Source organism: Ambystoma mexicanum, chromosome 8, assembly GCF_040938575.1.
Source record: "Ambystoma mexicanum isolate Mex_15411 chromosome 8, UKY_AmexF1_1, whole genome shotgun sequence".
NCBI lineage: Eukaryota > Metazoa > Chordata > Amphibia > Caudata > Ambystomatidae > Ambystoma > Ambystoma mexicanum.
In genome coordinates, this window is record NC_090929.1 from 1,231,488,210 (window position 1) to 1,231,503,548 (window position 15,339).

Below are 15,339 nucleotides of genomic sequence, written 5' to 3' on the forward strand. Positions count from 1 at the left end.
GATATTCACAAAGCCAACTGATAGAAACAGCCTCCTGTTAGCCACTAGCCTCCACCCGCAGAGGACAATTGAGAGCGTTCCGCTAAGTCAGTTCCTACGTTATCGCAGGAACATTTCAGAGGAATCAGAGTATGCGAGACAATCGGTGACTCTACGTCACAAATTTAGGGAGAGGGGATACAAATCGGCCTCGATCTCCAGGACTGAAGAGAAGGTGGCAAATGTTCAGAGGGACACTTTGCTCACGACCAAAGTCAAGAACAAAGAGGACAGTTTAGTATATGTGACAACACATTCCAATCAAAGCAGAAAAATCAGGAACACCATTCACAAGAACTGGCCAATGCTACAAATGGACCCTGAAACTCAATCCCTCTTTCAAGAGCCTCCTATATTTGCATATAGAAACAGCAGGGCTCTCAGGAACAGCCTTATTCGGGCCGAGACAGGAGTGGACCATCCAACGACTACACGGCACAAGGGTACACAACCCTGTTACAATTGCCAGCACTGCAGCAATCTTCTTTTGGGTAATACAATCTCACATCCACACACGGGCAAATCTATCATACTTAAACACTCCTGTACGTGCGACTCAACGAATGTTGTATATGCACTCAAATGCCCCTGTGGTCTGTATTATGTGGGGATCACTACGAGGAAAGCTAAGTTGAGATGGACCGAACATAAATCAAACATTCAAACTAAAATTTTGAGATCACCAGTGTCAATGCCCAATTGAGATGCATTATCTTGGAACAAGTGCAAGTGGGCCCAAGAGGGGGCATAGACGCTTGTTACAAAGGGAAATTTTCTGGATTGATTTACTGGACTGTCTAACCCCAAGGGGCATGAACTGCGAATTTGATCCGATGTGCTTTGTCTGATATTATGTTATTCCTATGTTTGTTTTTATTGAAAAAATGTTAACTTCAAGTTATGGTTGATTTTATACATGCAATATCACCTTGCTCTCTTTTTTCTCCATATGTCCGTTTCTCAAATTAAGCCCACGGGCCACACCTTAGCCACCAATCATACTAACGACATATACCAATGAGCCCCCACTTTATCCAGCCATCCAGACGGTCGGAACGCGGGCCCTGTCCTGCAGTTCTTCTATGATCGGTCTGGCTGAGCACCACTAATCACGAGTGTGAGGTGGGGCACCACGCATCCTCGTTCTTGGCTGCGGTGGTGCCCCTCCTCACACCCCCTACACACACACTTTCCTCAGGCCATTCACATTCTCTGTTGGTGTGCATCGGCCACTCACTATCTTGAGATTTCTAGATAGGCTCAGCAGGCTGTATTGAGACCTTTCGATCCCATATGACAGTCATACCTGTGTACCTCCTCGGCAGCAGGTAATACTCATACCTGACATAGTGAGGTCAAACTGTGTTTACACGGCTTACTTACCCGGTTTTGGAATTAGATCTCCCGTGGTTCGTCTTTTCCCAGCCAGACGCAGCACTCTGCAGCGCCTTGGCTGTTGACGTCATTGCCATGGCGACCCACTCGCGCTACGAGTCTCCCTTGGATCCGAGGTTACGAGTACTAGAGAGTGTATTGGCTAGTACTGGGATGCATAACATATACTGAAATATCAGTGGGCACTTGAGGCGTGATAAGAGCCCTTTGATCGATATTGTTTACCGATCGTCGTCCGTATGCACCTACCAACATGGCGTTGATTGAAGCATTGCGCATGTGCGCCGCTGCCATGACGACCATTTAACAACTCGCAGTCACGAGCCGCGCGTCTGACTGACGGACGTCTCGTGCACTTCGACTGTTCTGCGAATGCAGGTAAGATTGTTGGAGCCAACTGACCAGCCTTAGGGGCTGTGCTCTTTATAACAATGCCATACGCACCTAATACAAATGTCGACTCTAAACCTATGATGGCTTGTTACATCTCACTTTCCTCACCAGACCTTGCTAACTCTCCTGAGTTGGACTGCATATGATTTAGAGAGACATACCTTCGTTGCTAACTTCATTTCCTCAGTAATTCCATTTTTTTGATTATTTACAGCACACACACTGTGTGACTGACCTCCAAACAATGCACTCACACCCGGGGTGACCTTTATTCGCCTCTGGATGTGGTGAGTGACGCTTCTGCTTTCCTTTCTTGAATGCCTTGAGAATACAAACCTAGAGCCTCATAAGCTGACATTGACTTTCTCACTTACTATGCAGATTGTAGCAACTGATCTCTAACTTCAACATTAAGGTTAGTGCCTGTTTTTGGTGTTCAGTACTACCCTTATCATCTATAATTCCCAATGAGGTAATTCGTCTATTTACATTTCCCTAGGAATACCTATTAAAGTTCGAAGGAACTTCACATTTCCTGCCCTGAAGATGGATTAATCTGAATCCGAAACGCGTTGGCACTTGATCACATCTAGGAGTGTTTAGGACAAAAGTACTATTGTTATTCTTGAATGTGAACTATTGTATGTTTTGTTACAGACTATCCATTCTGATGGATGCACTACACACTGTTTGTTAACTTTGAATATGAATTATCGTATGTATTGTACACTTGCATCAAATAAAGAGTTCTTTGATGCTGTCTGTTAACTTTGAGTTTGATACCTTATCCAACTGTATGTTTGAGACTTGGATTTGAACTGATTTACTTTTCATTTATCCTTTGTAATGTGTTTGAATACCTCCTGATATATAAAATATATGTGTTGTGCACCTGTATTGTGAAGGTTCTTGGTGGCTCTTGAACAGACTATATCAGGTGGACATCTTTCCATTTAAATACATAGCTTATTTCTGCTATGAACACATATGAGTACTAGATTACCCTGTTTTGTTGAAGAGTTTCACGCATACCATTGTGAGGGTGTCTCCCGATTGCTGGGAGATCCCTTCTCACGATTGGCTATTGAAACACATAGGGGATTCTATCCCATTAGGAGTGCAACGCAGGGTTATCTATTGGTAACACCCGATGTATGTTTGATGCTTTTTCTGTGTTTTGATCTCGAGTGGCCTCGGGATTTGCCCTGCTGCACCTGAAATTCAATTAATTAATTGTACTAAATCTGCTGGAACGGGTATTTACGTTTACATTGATTCTATGACCTCTTTGTAGTGTCTCCCACCCCATACCCTTTTCTGTTCTCTTGGGGTACTACAAGTCGTTTGTTGTCTCCAGGTGCAGACTCCGTTGGTTCACTGTAGGAGAGGCCATCTTCCCATTGTAACCTATATTTCCCAGGCTCTTGTCCTTCAGCTTGAGCATCTGCCTGGTGGCGAAGACCTTCCAGAGTTGGACATTCTCTCTGTCCCTTACTGAAGTCTGCCCTGTTGGGTCCACCTTCTGCTAGTAAAGACTGCAGCTCTGGATGGTCAACAGGATCCAGATCTCCAATGAGTTCCTGGCCTTCCACTAGCTCTTATTCAGAGTCTAGTTCAACCACACAGGGTTGTACCTCCCTCTCAGCCTCAGCTGGAGGGGGGGTTACTGGTGTAACTTTGGACAACCTAGGGGAAGTCCTTGTTGGCTGCACTGGAGTGTTGGCTGTGAGGTTCATTTCAGAAGTTTTAGGTTTCCCTTTTCCTTCTAGTTTCTTAGAGACAGCAGCTGACAGCTCCAGTGGAGTAGGAGTGATCTCTTTCTTCATCATCTCCTTGGGAGTACCTCTCATTGTTTGCTCCCTTGCAGGTCTGGTGAGCTCCTGTAACCTTTTACTAGGAGGTCTGGGGGTATGTGACACTACTCCAAGAGTTTTTAAGTCATTACCCAGCAGAACCCTTCCTGGTCTCTTACTTTGTATGCTGACAGGTATATTCACAGTCATGTCATTACACTGGATGAGAACTGGTAATTGGGGAAGCATCTGCACAGGCCCTCCAGCTAACGTGGCGAGGTGTTTGGGTGCCTTAGCAACATCCTCAGCCTAAAAAAAAGATTTGTCCACCACAGTTATGCTGGCCCCAGTGTCCCTAATGGCAGGAGTCTCCTGACCATTCACCTGGACACTGTCCTTATAATACTCTTTAGTATTATCTGGGATAGAATTATAGACATCTAAGTTCTGTTGTTCCCACAACCCCAGAGACACTAAAGAAACACTGGCTGAGACTCCAATGGGTTCATCAGCCAGCACTAGAAAGTTTCCACTTGCCATTTGTACGTCCTCCTCTGATGCGAAGGCTAAGGAGACAAGCTGGACCCCTGAAGGTTTACACTTACACCTGGGATCTTCTTTCACATGGTCAGTAGAGCCACAAACAAAGCATTTACCAAATGCGTTCTGGAATGGTGGCTTGTTCTAACCTCCTTCTGGTTTGGAACCAGGAGGTACACTAGCCTGATTTGGTTTCCCTTGTGGCTTACCCTTTTGGTTTTGTTTGGGGCCCTCTTTGGAATTGGAATTATTAGAATTCTCTTTGGAGTCCTTTTTTGGCTGTTTTCCCTCATCCTTTTTCTGAGTAGCCCCAGAATCCTTGTGAGTGGCCCTGTTGGCAACCCACAAGTCAGCAGCCTTAGCTAACTTCCTGGAATCTAATTCCTTTGAATCAACCAAGTGCTGTCTGAGCTCAGGAGAGCAGGCATCATAAATTGACTCCAACATTACAAGATTCTTCATTCCTTCATAAGTGTTAACTCTGTAACCCTTAATCCATCCCTCTAAGTTTTTCAAATTTTCCCTCACCCAGGTAGTTCAAGGGGTACCATCATGCTTTTTGAGGGTCCTAAACCTCTTAAGGTACTGGGAAGGGGTCTTCCCAAATCTAGCTATTAAAGCTAGTTTCACACATTCATAATCCTTCTTATCCACCTCCCCCAACTCCATTACCACATCAGTTGCAACAGGGGGTAGCCTAGAGAACAACCAGGGAAGTAACTCATTCCCTGTGATGTCCTGGAGCCCATGATTATACTCAAACATTTTTAACCAATCCAACACATCCAACTTAGGTTCATACATACTCACTAATTCCTTAGGCATCCGGGGTCTTTTGGGACTGGAACTCCTAGAGGAACCAGAGGAGAGAGAAGCATTTTCCACAGACAACTTCTTCATTTCTAGTTCATGATTAAGCTCTATTTCTCGAGTCTTAACTCAGCTTGCTTCTGCTCAGCCTGGGCATTCATTCTTCTGAACTCTAGCTCTTGGTTTCTTTCAGATTGAGCAATAAAACGTTTGTACTCTAATTCAAGCTTCATCTTTTCAAGTTCAAAATAAGCAGGGTTACATGTAGGACCTGGTATAGGCCCAGTAGGTACAGTAGTTAAGGCAGACAGAGGCTCAGAGAGTCTAACTTCATTAGGTTCACTTTCCTCTTCTGACTCATTATCAGGACTTTGATTCAGATCAATACCATCACTGTTTTCAACATTTGCTGGGGGGGTAGATTCCTCTGTACCTCCCAGACTTTGGTTTTCTAACAATCTTTCTATAAGTTCCATTTTCTTGCCCTTCTCAGAGAGATTCTTATGTCTACACAATACTATTAAGCAATCAGCAGTTTTGGCAGACAATGATTCTAGGGTATAACTCTCCATAGCAGACATAGTTAGAAAATCAGCTTTTTTAGTGCTAAGCTCTGTGGTTAGTTGTCCTAAAGTGTTCAAAAAGCACTCTAAAGTGTATACTCAATACAGATCCCACCGCTGTACACCAGTGTTAGGCAGAAACCTGTGCAGTTCCCACTGGGACCACTGCAAAAGATTTAAGACTACAGGTGTTTGGCAGTAAACCCACTTAGTAGCAGTCTGTACCACACAGATTCACTTGGTAGCTGTAGCTGATCAGTCAGACTTCCATCAAGAAGAGTTAGGCAGTATACAGAGTATTCACAATAGGTCAAAAGAGCACAGTAGAACAAGTAAACACTGAACAGAGCTTGGTGTAAAAGAGATATCATTATTTATTTAAAACCACATCTAGTAAAACACACAGGCACTAAGGTTAAGCAGTTAAGAAACATGGTCACTAAAAGATATACACTCCCTTAAAAGAATATTAGACAAGTCTTAAGTAAAGCCCCACTTATTTTCAGACAGCGGTGAGCGCTTAACGCAGATGGCACTCTACTAATTCGTTTTAAAAAGGGAGAGAAAAGCAGAGTATAATTTGAAACAGATCCCAACACTTTCACAAGAACACAACAAGAGAGGAAGGCAAAGTAAAACCGTGAAGTTAGAGTTCAGAAGGCGGGATCCACTTTAAGAGGATCAGAACGAAATGTATCCAAGGTCACACGGTTGCAGTGCACAAAAGTCTTGAAAGGGTTCAAAAAAGAGTTGGACCAAAGAAAGGGACCAGTTAGATGGTCAAGGCGGCCAGCCCAGTCCAGAAGGTTAAGGGATTATTATTACCTTGTAGCAATCTTTAGAACGGGAGGCCTGGCGGACACGGTACCTTAAAGTGGTGAGAATACTCCAGCGGGGGGAGTTGTTCCTGGCAGCGGATGCAAGTCGGTGCGTCGTCCGGGGTAAGAGAGGATCTCATCGGGGAGGAAGACAGGAGTCCATTGCACTGCCAGGGAAGAAACCAGCCGCAGAGTTCTCAGATAAAAGGAGCGGTCCTTTTATTTGCGGTCCAGTGGTAAGTGGCTATCCGGTTGCCGGGGTGCTTGGCACAGGAATTTCGACCACAAGACGTCCTGGGATGTGAGGAAAAGAAGGTAAACTGGTTGTGCCCACCAGTCAGGGGAAGAAGCCTCTCCAGCCGGCAGATCTTCTCTGTCATCCGGAAGTGGTGAGTCGGTTCTGCAGGGCTCCACCGGTGGTGTCGTCGTGGTAGGTTGGCTCAGCTTCTCCCTCGTCGGATTCTCAGGTCCTGTGGCGACTTCTGAAGTTCCAGTCCCCAAAGCCCTGCTTTTATGCAGCACACCCCCATTCACTCAGCCTAGCTGTCGATCAAACATGCTAAGTGGTGAGCTGGCCTGCTCACCACTTGGGCCAATCACACAAGAGTGCGACTTGAGTTACCAAGGTAACTCAGTCCAGGGTGCTTAAACCCCCTCCCTCACCCCCTGTGGTACCCAGACAGAGTGGCACCACTTTTGGAGGCTTCTGTGGAGAAGCCCGCCAAAAAGTGGAACAAAGGGCTCGACTTGGGTTGGAGTCACAGAAGAGAACACAAACGCCATTTTAGAATCGAGTCCTTGCAAAAAATACCAACCGGCGAATTAATATTAAATAAATAAACCGGCGGTATGTTCGAGGCTATGAGAATTAAATAATTAAAGATGGTAGCCTCGAACAATGGCAAAATCCCATAGGGATATATTTGCGGTTGAATATAAAAAGTAGTATCCACTGCCACCAGCCAAAACTCGATCAGGGGGGACGGAGACGTGCCCCCTCGACTAACAGACCCCGGGGCAATCGAATTGCCCCGACCAGTACGTCCACAATATGATGGTTTGTACCGGTTTCTGTTAATAATTTGGGACTAGTAAAGCCAATGGTGACTTTACATGCCCTGGGAGACAGTAGTCAGTCCCAGGGTATGGAGTCTATCGTGGGGTGTCACTATGACACCCCTGTGTCACTGCACGGAGGGTGCTGTGTAACACACATAGTAAAAAGACATGAGGCCCTATGGAGTAAAGGACCCCATAGCCCATAAAACACATTAACTGTCAAAGGAACACCATAAATCATGTCCAAGAGTGGGAGAAAAAGAGTCTCACTCTTGGCAGGAGAAAAAAAACAAACTCCAGAAATGCAGCCAAGCTGCTGGGGGACTCACTAGGTTAGGAAACTCGATCAGGGGGGACAGAGACGTGCCCCTCGACTAACAGTCCCCGGGGCAATCGAATTGCCCCGACCAGTACGTCCACAATATGATGGTTTGTACCGGTTTCTGTTAATAATTTGGGACTAGTAAAGCCAATGGTGACTTTACATGCCCTGGGAGACAGTAGTCAGTCCCAGGGTATGGAGTCTATGGTGGGGTGTCACTATGACACCCCTGTGTCACTGCACGGAGGGTGCTGTGTAACACACATAGTAATAACACATGAGGCCCTATGGAGTAAAAGACCCCATAGCCCATAAAACACATTAACTGTCAAAGGAACACCATAAATCATGTCCAAGAGTGGGAGAAAAAGAGTCTCACTCTTGGCAGGAGAAAAAAAACAAACTCCAGAAATGCAGCCAAGCTGCTGGGGGACTCATTAGGTTAGGAAATTCAGCCTAAAGAGAGAATTCTCCCTAACACCCAGGTGATGAGAGCCAAAACACTATGCACAAATGCGCCCACTGTACTCTTCCCGGATGGTCACATGCACTTATGCAGAAGTTGCTGAGGGCAAGCAAGGGGACCTCCTCCCCGCTACCCATGATCACATAGGAGACATTCTCTTACATGATTCATATCTCCTAAATGTCAGCATGGGCAATCCTATGCTCAAATGTTTCGCTTTGATCATTTATTTATTAATATTGAATACATGATCAAAGAAAACATTTTAATATATAGATGAATGTCTTCCGCAGCTTTGAAATTGCTTTGCCCATATGGATTTCAGATTGCACTTTCCTTTCCACTCAGCCACACTTTCACGTTAATAACTGAAAGTCATTGCTATTTTCCAGAATGACTTAATAGGTCTAATGCAGCGAGGTTTTAATGCTACAGCCTGTTCTATGGTTAGACATTGGTGACGCAGATTGAACATGGCAGGTCCGCTCAACGTGTATAGCATTGCTCTGCACGGTCAATTCTGCAGCCTAGGCTCCTAGATAAGACTGGACCACGAGGGCGCCTCCCCTAATCGCAATCTCCGACCGGTTAATGATGTGTAAGTATGTGGCGCAACACCGGTGCAGTGCGCCAACGCACAGGCTTCCCCTTCACTAGTCTGCAGGAGACACATTTCTGCATGGTGACCCCCTAAAAGGGGGTGAGACCATGGTAATCTCGGATAGCCACCTACTCATCCACATGGAACGGCCGCAGACAAGGTTCATTACCAATAAATCCGCCAAAACTGTACTGTGTCCCAAAGTGGCCAGTACATCAATTCTACCATAGAAAATAAATACCAGCGCATGAGTGTGGATTTAGGAGCGAGAATCGCTTCCCTACATCCAAACATCAATGGTGATGAACCATCAAAGGTGGTGTGTAGATTTGCCTCGATGTCCCCTTGTAAAGTCTCAGTCCCTCTGTAGAAACGTAAACAAAAGGCAGTTTCCAGACATTGGGCCCCATCACGAGTTGGGTGGTAACGCTGGCGCTATTAGCGCCGGCGTTAATAGCCCTACCGCCAAACCCCCGGCGCTAATAGCGCCGGATAACAGGTTTGGCGGAACGGGTATTGCCCATTCCCCATTGAGCCCATTCAGGAATTCCCCATTGGGCTCAATGGGGAAATTTCGCACTCTTACTGCCAGCGGATTTCCCGCCAGCGGTAAGAGCACGAAATTTCGGCAGATTTCCCACCAGCTAAGAGCTGGGGGAAATCAGCCGAAGCCGTTATTTCGTGGACCCTTAAATGCGGTGGTAAATGCGTTACCACCGCATTTAAGGGCTAACGCCAAACTCGTGAAGAGACCAATTGTAGGTCCTTGCCTCACGTATGAAAATTCCTATACACTTACTGATATTAGAAACATATATAACGTATTTGGGGTGGCTGCATGTCTGAGAGTGAGCCCACAACCTGGAGCTCAAATGATCACTTTAAAAAACTATTAACTCTGAGACATGCGCGAACCCAATTCCAAAATTAACAAAAGTTGAAGTCATATGAGTCACAATCAAGTATCTTTAATGAAGCAATAACATGCACTTAGACAATTTCGTACATTTTCAATTGGTGTGTTGGAGAACAGAAGGTAACAACATGCTGTCAGATGACAAGTACATATGCATATTGTTGACTGTATGCTCGGGCTTTTTCAAGGCATACGATTGAAATGTGATTCAATTGACATCTCAAATGACTGTTTTCTTAATACAAAGGTTATGTTTCTCACAATCACAAAGTATATCACCATCTCTGTATATATATATATTTGTGAAAGTGGGTTTGTATGTTCAGGGTTGGCTCCAGCCCCACAACAGTTGGTGGGCTGACATTTTGGCCTGAGGTTGGCATACCGGTCTGGGGTGTACTGGCGATAGTGAAATCTGACAAACCCCACCAATTTGCCCTGTGCTATCAGTATAGGTGATTTTGGGAGATTGACGATTTTGTGGATTTTCCAACAGTAGAAAGTTAGGACACAAGGGGCCAGATTACTGAAACTTTACACCGGTGCAAGTGCAAAGTTGCACGGTATTAGCACTAGGTTTGCCCTATTATTAAAAACAGTGGCACACACTAGAAAGGTATTGCATCATAACACGTGCAGTTTGACATATTGAAAGCACCAGGGAAAAAATGTCCCTAGTGCAAAAAGATACATTTTTGATGCATTTTTGCATCACAGCAAAGTTTGCCCTAGTGCTAATACCATTCCATATTACCACTAGGGCAAACTTTGCCCTGATACAAAAATGCAGTTGAAATGCATCTTTTTTGCACTAGGGCAATTTCTGCCCTGGTGCTTTTAATATTTCAAACTGCCCTTGTCATGGTGCAATCGTTTTCTAGTGTGTGCCACTGTTTTTAAAAATAGGACAAACTTTGCCCTAGTGCTAATACCGTGCAAATTTGCACTTGCACCGGAGCAAAGTTTCTGTAATCTGGCCCAAGGTTGGCAAACCAGTCTGGGGTGTACTGGTGATAGTGAAATTTGACCAACCCCATTTATTTGTCCTGCACAGGGCTGGGCACATCCCTGTACTATCAGTATAGGCAATTTCGGGAGACTGACGACGATTTTGCGATTTTTCGAAAATAGGAAGTTAAGACACAATAAAACGTACACAAGGCTATAGCAGACCCCCACATGCATTTCAGCTACAGACCCTGGCAATGGTGGTACAGCTAGCATATATAAAAGGGATATGTGTGGATATGTGTGTGTTTCTGTTCAAAATGTTCTGCATACTTCCCAACATGCTACAAACCTGAAATATGGCATTTGGGTGGGTTCCATGGTGTAGACAATGTAAAAACTATAACATAAATAAGTCACATTTTTTTGGGGGGAAATCTGTGGATATTTGTGTGTTTCTGTTCGAAATGTTCAGCAAACTTCCCAACATGCTACAAACCTAGAATTTGGCATGTGGGTAAATTCCATGGTGTAACGAATGTAAAATGTATACAATATAAATATACCTTTGTCTCATTTCTTCTTTTGTGTGTAGGAATTACTGTGCGAAGCACAGGTACAGCTGCTAGTATATATCAAAATTAAGAATGTATGAAAACACTGTTTTCTCAGAAGAATTGTGCATATTGCCTAGATAAGCCCTTTCTCCTTTAAATAGTGCAGGCACTCTCTGCATCTGGTATTCTGTGTTGTATCACTTCACTAATTAAGGATTTACTCTGTCTCTTATGCGTTCACGTTCCCATATTCATATATGAAGCCTCTCTAATGAGGGTCTGTGGACTGAGGGATGGTTCCCAGCAAAAGGTTCAGTAGATACTGCTGTCCCTCTGTAGAAACGTGTCCGGTAGAAGTGGGGTAGAATGTGGTCTGCACATATTCCTGGGGTTAGTTCACTCAAGGATCTTGCTGGTATAGGATGAATTAGGCTATTTTTGAGTTCCTTCGGATCTTTTTGTAATTTTCGACAGGATTAGTGTTCAGTATTGTATGTTTTAGTTTTGTGAGGACTGGTCCCTACATAATTGATGCCTTCAGATACCTGCTCTGAGTGTTGTGATGAATTTGTGTAGCCAATGTCCTTAGAATTGTTCTAATTGTTCTAACGCCAGGTCGAATGCTTTGTGTGTGTTTGCTGCATTATCAAATTTCTGATTACACAAAACACATGCAAGAAAAACGAGATTACATAATTTATTCGGCTAAAAACCATATCAATGACAAGGCATTATTAATAGAGGCGTGCGACACTAAAAAAAACCATGAATCCCAATGAAAAGGAGAAAAACCTGACTGAGACCATCCTGGCGAGCCTCTAATATAGGATCAGCCATTTTGTAGAAGCCAAATGTACTGTGTAGGCCAGGTAAAAGCGGGAGGGAAGGCAGTTGTAGAATGCAACCTGTATGCGCAATGTCTTCCTCCCAGCCTCCAACTCAATATTAAAAATAAAATCCCCTCTCAGAAAGGTCCCTCTTATACCATAAACATAATTTATACAACACAAATATTGTTGGTGGCTGGAGGGAGGATTCTTATACTGGCTGCTTCCTGCAGTTGTTACTGCTATAACCTTCAAATCGTAGCAGGTAGTTTCCAGCCGATGTTCACATTTTTGGGGAGAATTCCCGCGGTTTCTCAATGTAGCATGTATTCCTATGTACATTTCACAGGTGTTCTTTCATGAGAGGTAAGGGGTTTACATCATTTGTTTTTTTTGCCCACATAAATATTTGCAAGTGTTGAGGCAGACTTTTTGGGGGAGTGTGTTTGTATGTTAAACAATTTACCCAGTAGCCATTGCTGAAAGTTCACCTCCAGCTCAGAGCCCGATGGGTAATGCATTGTGGATATGCAAATGTGTTCAAATGCCAAACCCTTGCTCCAGGGAAATGTCTTTGTGTATAGGGCAGTCGTATTTTGTGTGACTTTGCTCAAATGGTTTAAAATACTTTCATATTTCAGGTGTAAGATTTTTTTGCAAGCTTTTTTAATCCCACCATACCCCTTCTGATGTTTGCTAAATGTGCCCCAATGGTTCAACCACAAGCATTTTAGACTGTATGGCCTCCATGTTCCCTAATAAGGGTGAAACAGGTATCTAGCGGTCTAAAGCACAAACTGAAAACGCAGGAAGACTCTAACCTCTGGACCAGAGTATTATTATACCAGTAGACCAGAAAAAATTGTCCAGAGAAATTTGTTAACAAAATTATATCAACAATTTATTTCAAATGACACAAAAATTTGAAAAAATGAGTGAATCACAAATTATTAAACACTACATAATTTTTAGAAAACACAGCAGCGTAGCAACATTGTTTTGCCTAGAAAAGGCTAGTAAAAATCATACACACTTTCCATTCATAGTGCAGCATTCAAACGCACCTCAGCAATCAGTGACATTCATACAAATTGTTAAAAAGCAGACAAATAGAATTGTAAACATAGGAGGAGCGCAGTTCATGATTTCTCCCAAGAAAACATTAATAGTTTGAACAGAAAACAATAGAAATTATTAAACAAATCTATTGGAAAGGTGGATCACAGCTACAGTTCAGATCACATCCCTTTGAGGTTTTCTCAACCGGTTTCGACGTGGAATGTTAATTTATACAACATCTTCATCAGGAGGATGATGTACACATACTAGAAAAAAACAAAAACATAGCTATATAATATTACATTTAAAATCCTATTTAACAATAAGCTGCATGTACACTGCAATTAATTAAACTAAAAAATAAACAACAGTGATTAAAAGAATGTCAAATATACCAAAATCGAATAAGTATAGTGACATCAGACCAAACCGGAGTTGAAACCCAGAGCTTAGGGCGAGTGAAACCCAATGTGAACCCATGCTGAGTGCTGGCGGCAAGGTCCGCCAATAGCCAGTCCGAACAAAACGCCCAAAGAGGAAACTTTAAAAAGCTGAGGACCATGCTGGAATAACTGACCTGGAATACAGCAGCTGCTGTTTTAGACAAATAAGCGTGGACGGATGTCCCATGGTCCTTTACCATGTGGCCTGATTTTGTCCCAAGATCTATATGAACCGAAAGGTAAAGTTAGTAAACAAGGTCCTAGTCCACTATAAGGAGAGAGAAAATGAAGCGCCAGCAAAGGCTCACCTTCAAGAATCCCGGCTTATTATAGCGAAGACAAGGGGTGGCTACTGCTTCGTGGAAACTGGATAGGCATTGCCTGCTAGGATGGTCGGGTAGACAAGCTGAAAATATAACATACGTCCAGGAATGTCAATTGGTCAAAAACGGACAATTATGAGGCTAACACAGGCAGAAATGAAAAAATGAATGTAGTGTGAAGTTTAAAATTCAAATTAAACCAAGTGCCTAAGAAGAACCACCCAACAGCAGTATTGCTGCTGAAAATCTTGGCAGTATTGCAATCAATAATGTTAGGGCCCCGTCCATTAGCCACATAAGTTGCCTTAGCTTTTTTTTGCAACCAAGAGCTGTGCAACTTCAAATGCCACTCGAACGAAGTGCCTGAACTAAGTCATTACAGAAAAGGAACCAAGATGATAACAATATAGTAACAAACTCAGCTTGAAGCACAAAGTCTCTAAATATTCGAATGCTTACCTCTTGCACCGCAAAACTTCAGCTGAAAGGCAGAAAGTGATTAATCTTTCACCCCACGGCAGCTAAGACTCCCATAAAAACGCCACGCATGCGCATAACGGCCTCAACCTACAGCTGGAGCTGCAGCTTTATAAATAGCCCTGGAAGCCCATGGTCGTCACTGTGCAACATGTGGCTGCTCTGCACGTGACTGCAGGGCTGGAGAAAAATGCAAAGAGACAAATTGAATGTGCCCATGACCGCCAGGCATTTAGAAGAAAGGGGAGGAAGGGGGAAGGAAACTGCAAATGGCAAGAATTAACTCAGCTGCCAAAGGCGAATAGAGCACAATTCTATTTACATGTATAGCGCTCACGTGACTGCAGTACAGAGAGAAAAAAAAAAAAAAGAACAATTATAGCACTCGTGACACACAAGGGTTTGAAAATTGAGCTTGAAAAACCAATTTGCTAATTAGCCACCTTGAAAGCCAAAGTGGAATAAACAACAGTAAGGACCCAGTTAGCCACCTCTGTTGCCGGCCCAAATACAAATGTTGGAAGCACAAGAAGTGAAAAGGGCAGATAATGGCCAGAGATGTCCAGAAGATGCAAATTAAAGTGCGAGAAAATATATCCATAAACGAGTTTATGCATATAAAATTAAAACTCTCATAGATGCTACAACCATGACTATACAGAAGCACCACAAAGGCACTAGAGCTGGTAGGCAGTAGGTGGTATTTCTAATTTGAATTTAAAGGACTAACTCACATTGAAGTTCCATGATTCCAGAGTGTTCAAGCCTTTAGTCAGTGTTTTTAAATAAAAAATCCACATTTGTTCTTTGTAGGACAATTTATTTGCAATTTGGACTGGACCATTGGCAAATACTTTTTCGATGCAGAAGCATGTAAGTGATTCTGCATCATGTCCCATTTCCACAAAATGTGTGACCAAGGGGGCCAAAAGATTGCGCGTTGTAATTTTCGAACGATGTTCGTTGATTCGCAAGTGTACTTCTCTGGAG

General features: G+C 43.5%; 1 long non-coding RNA gene across 1 annotated transcript; it reads right to left on the reverse strand.

Moving 5' to 3' along the window:
- Positions 1-13,017: 13,017 nt before the first annotated feature.
- LOC138473759 (uncharacterized) lies at positions 13,018-14,416 on the reverse strand. The gene is made up of 4 exons (XR_011268896.1): positions 14,332-14,416; positions 13,858-13,955; positions 13,684-13,772; positions 13,018-13,372 (listed from the first exon to the last, which is right to left on the reverse strand). It is a non-coding gene; the product is annotated as an uncharacterized lncRNA (long non-coding RNA).
- Between the last annotated feature and the right edge of the window lie 923 nt (positions 14,417-15,339).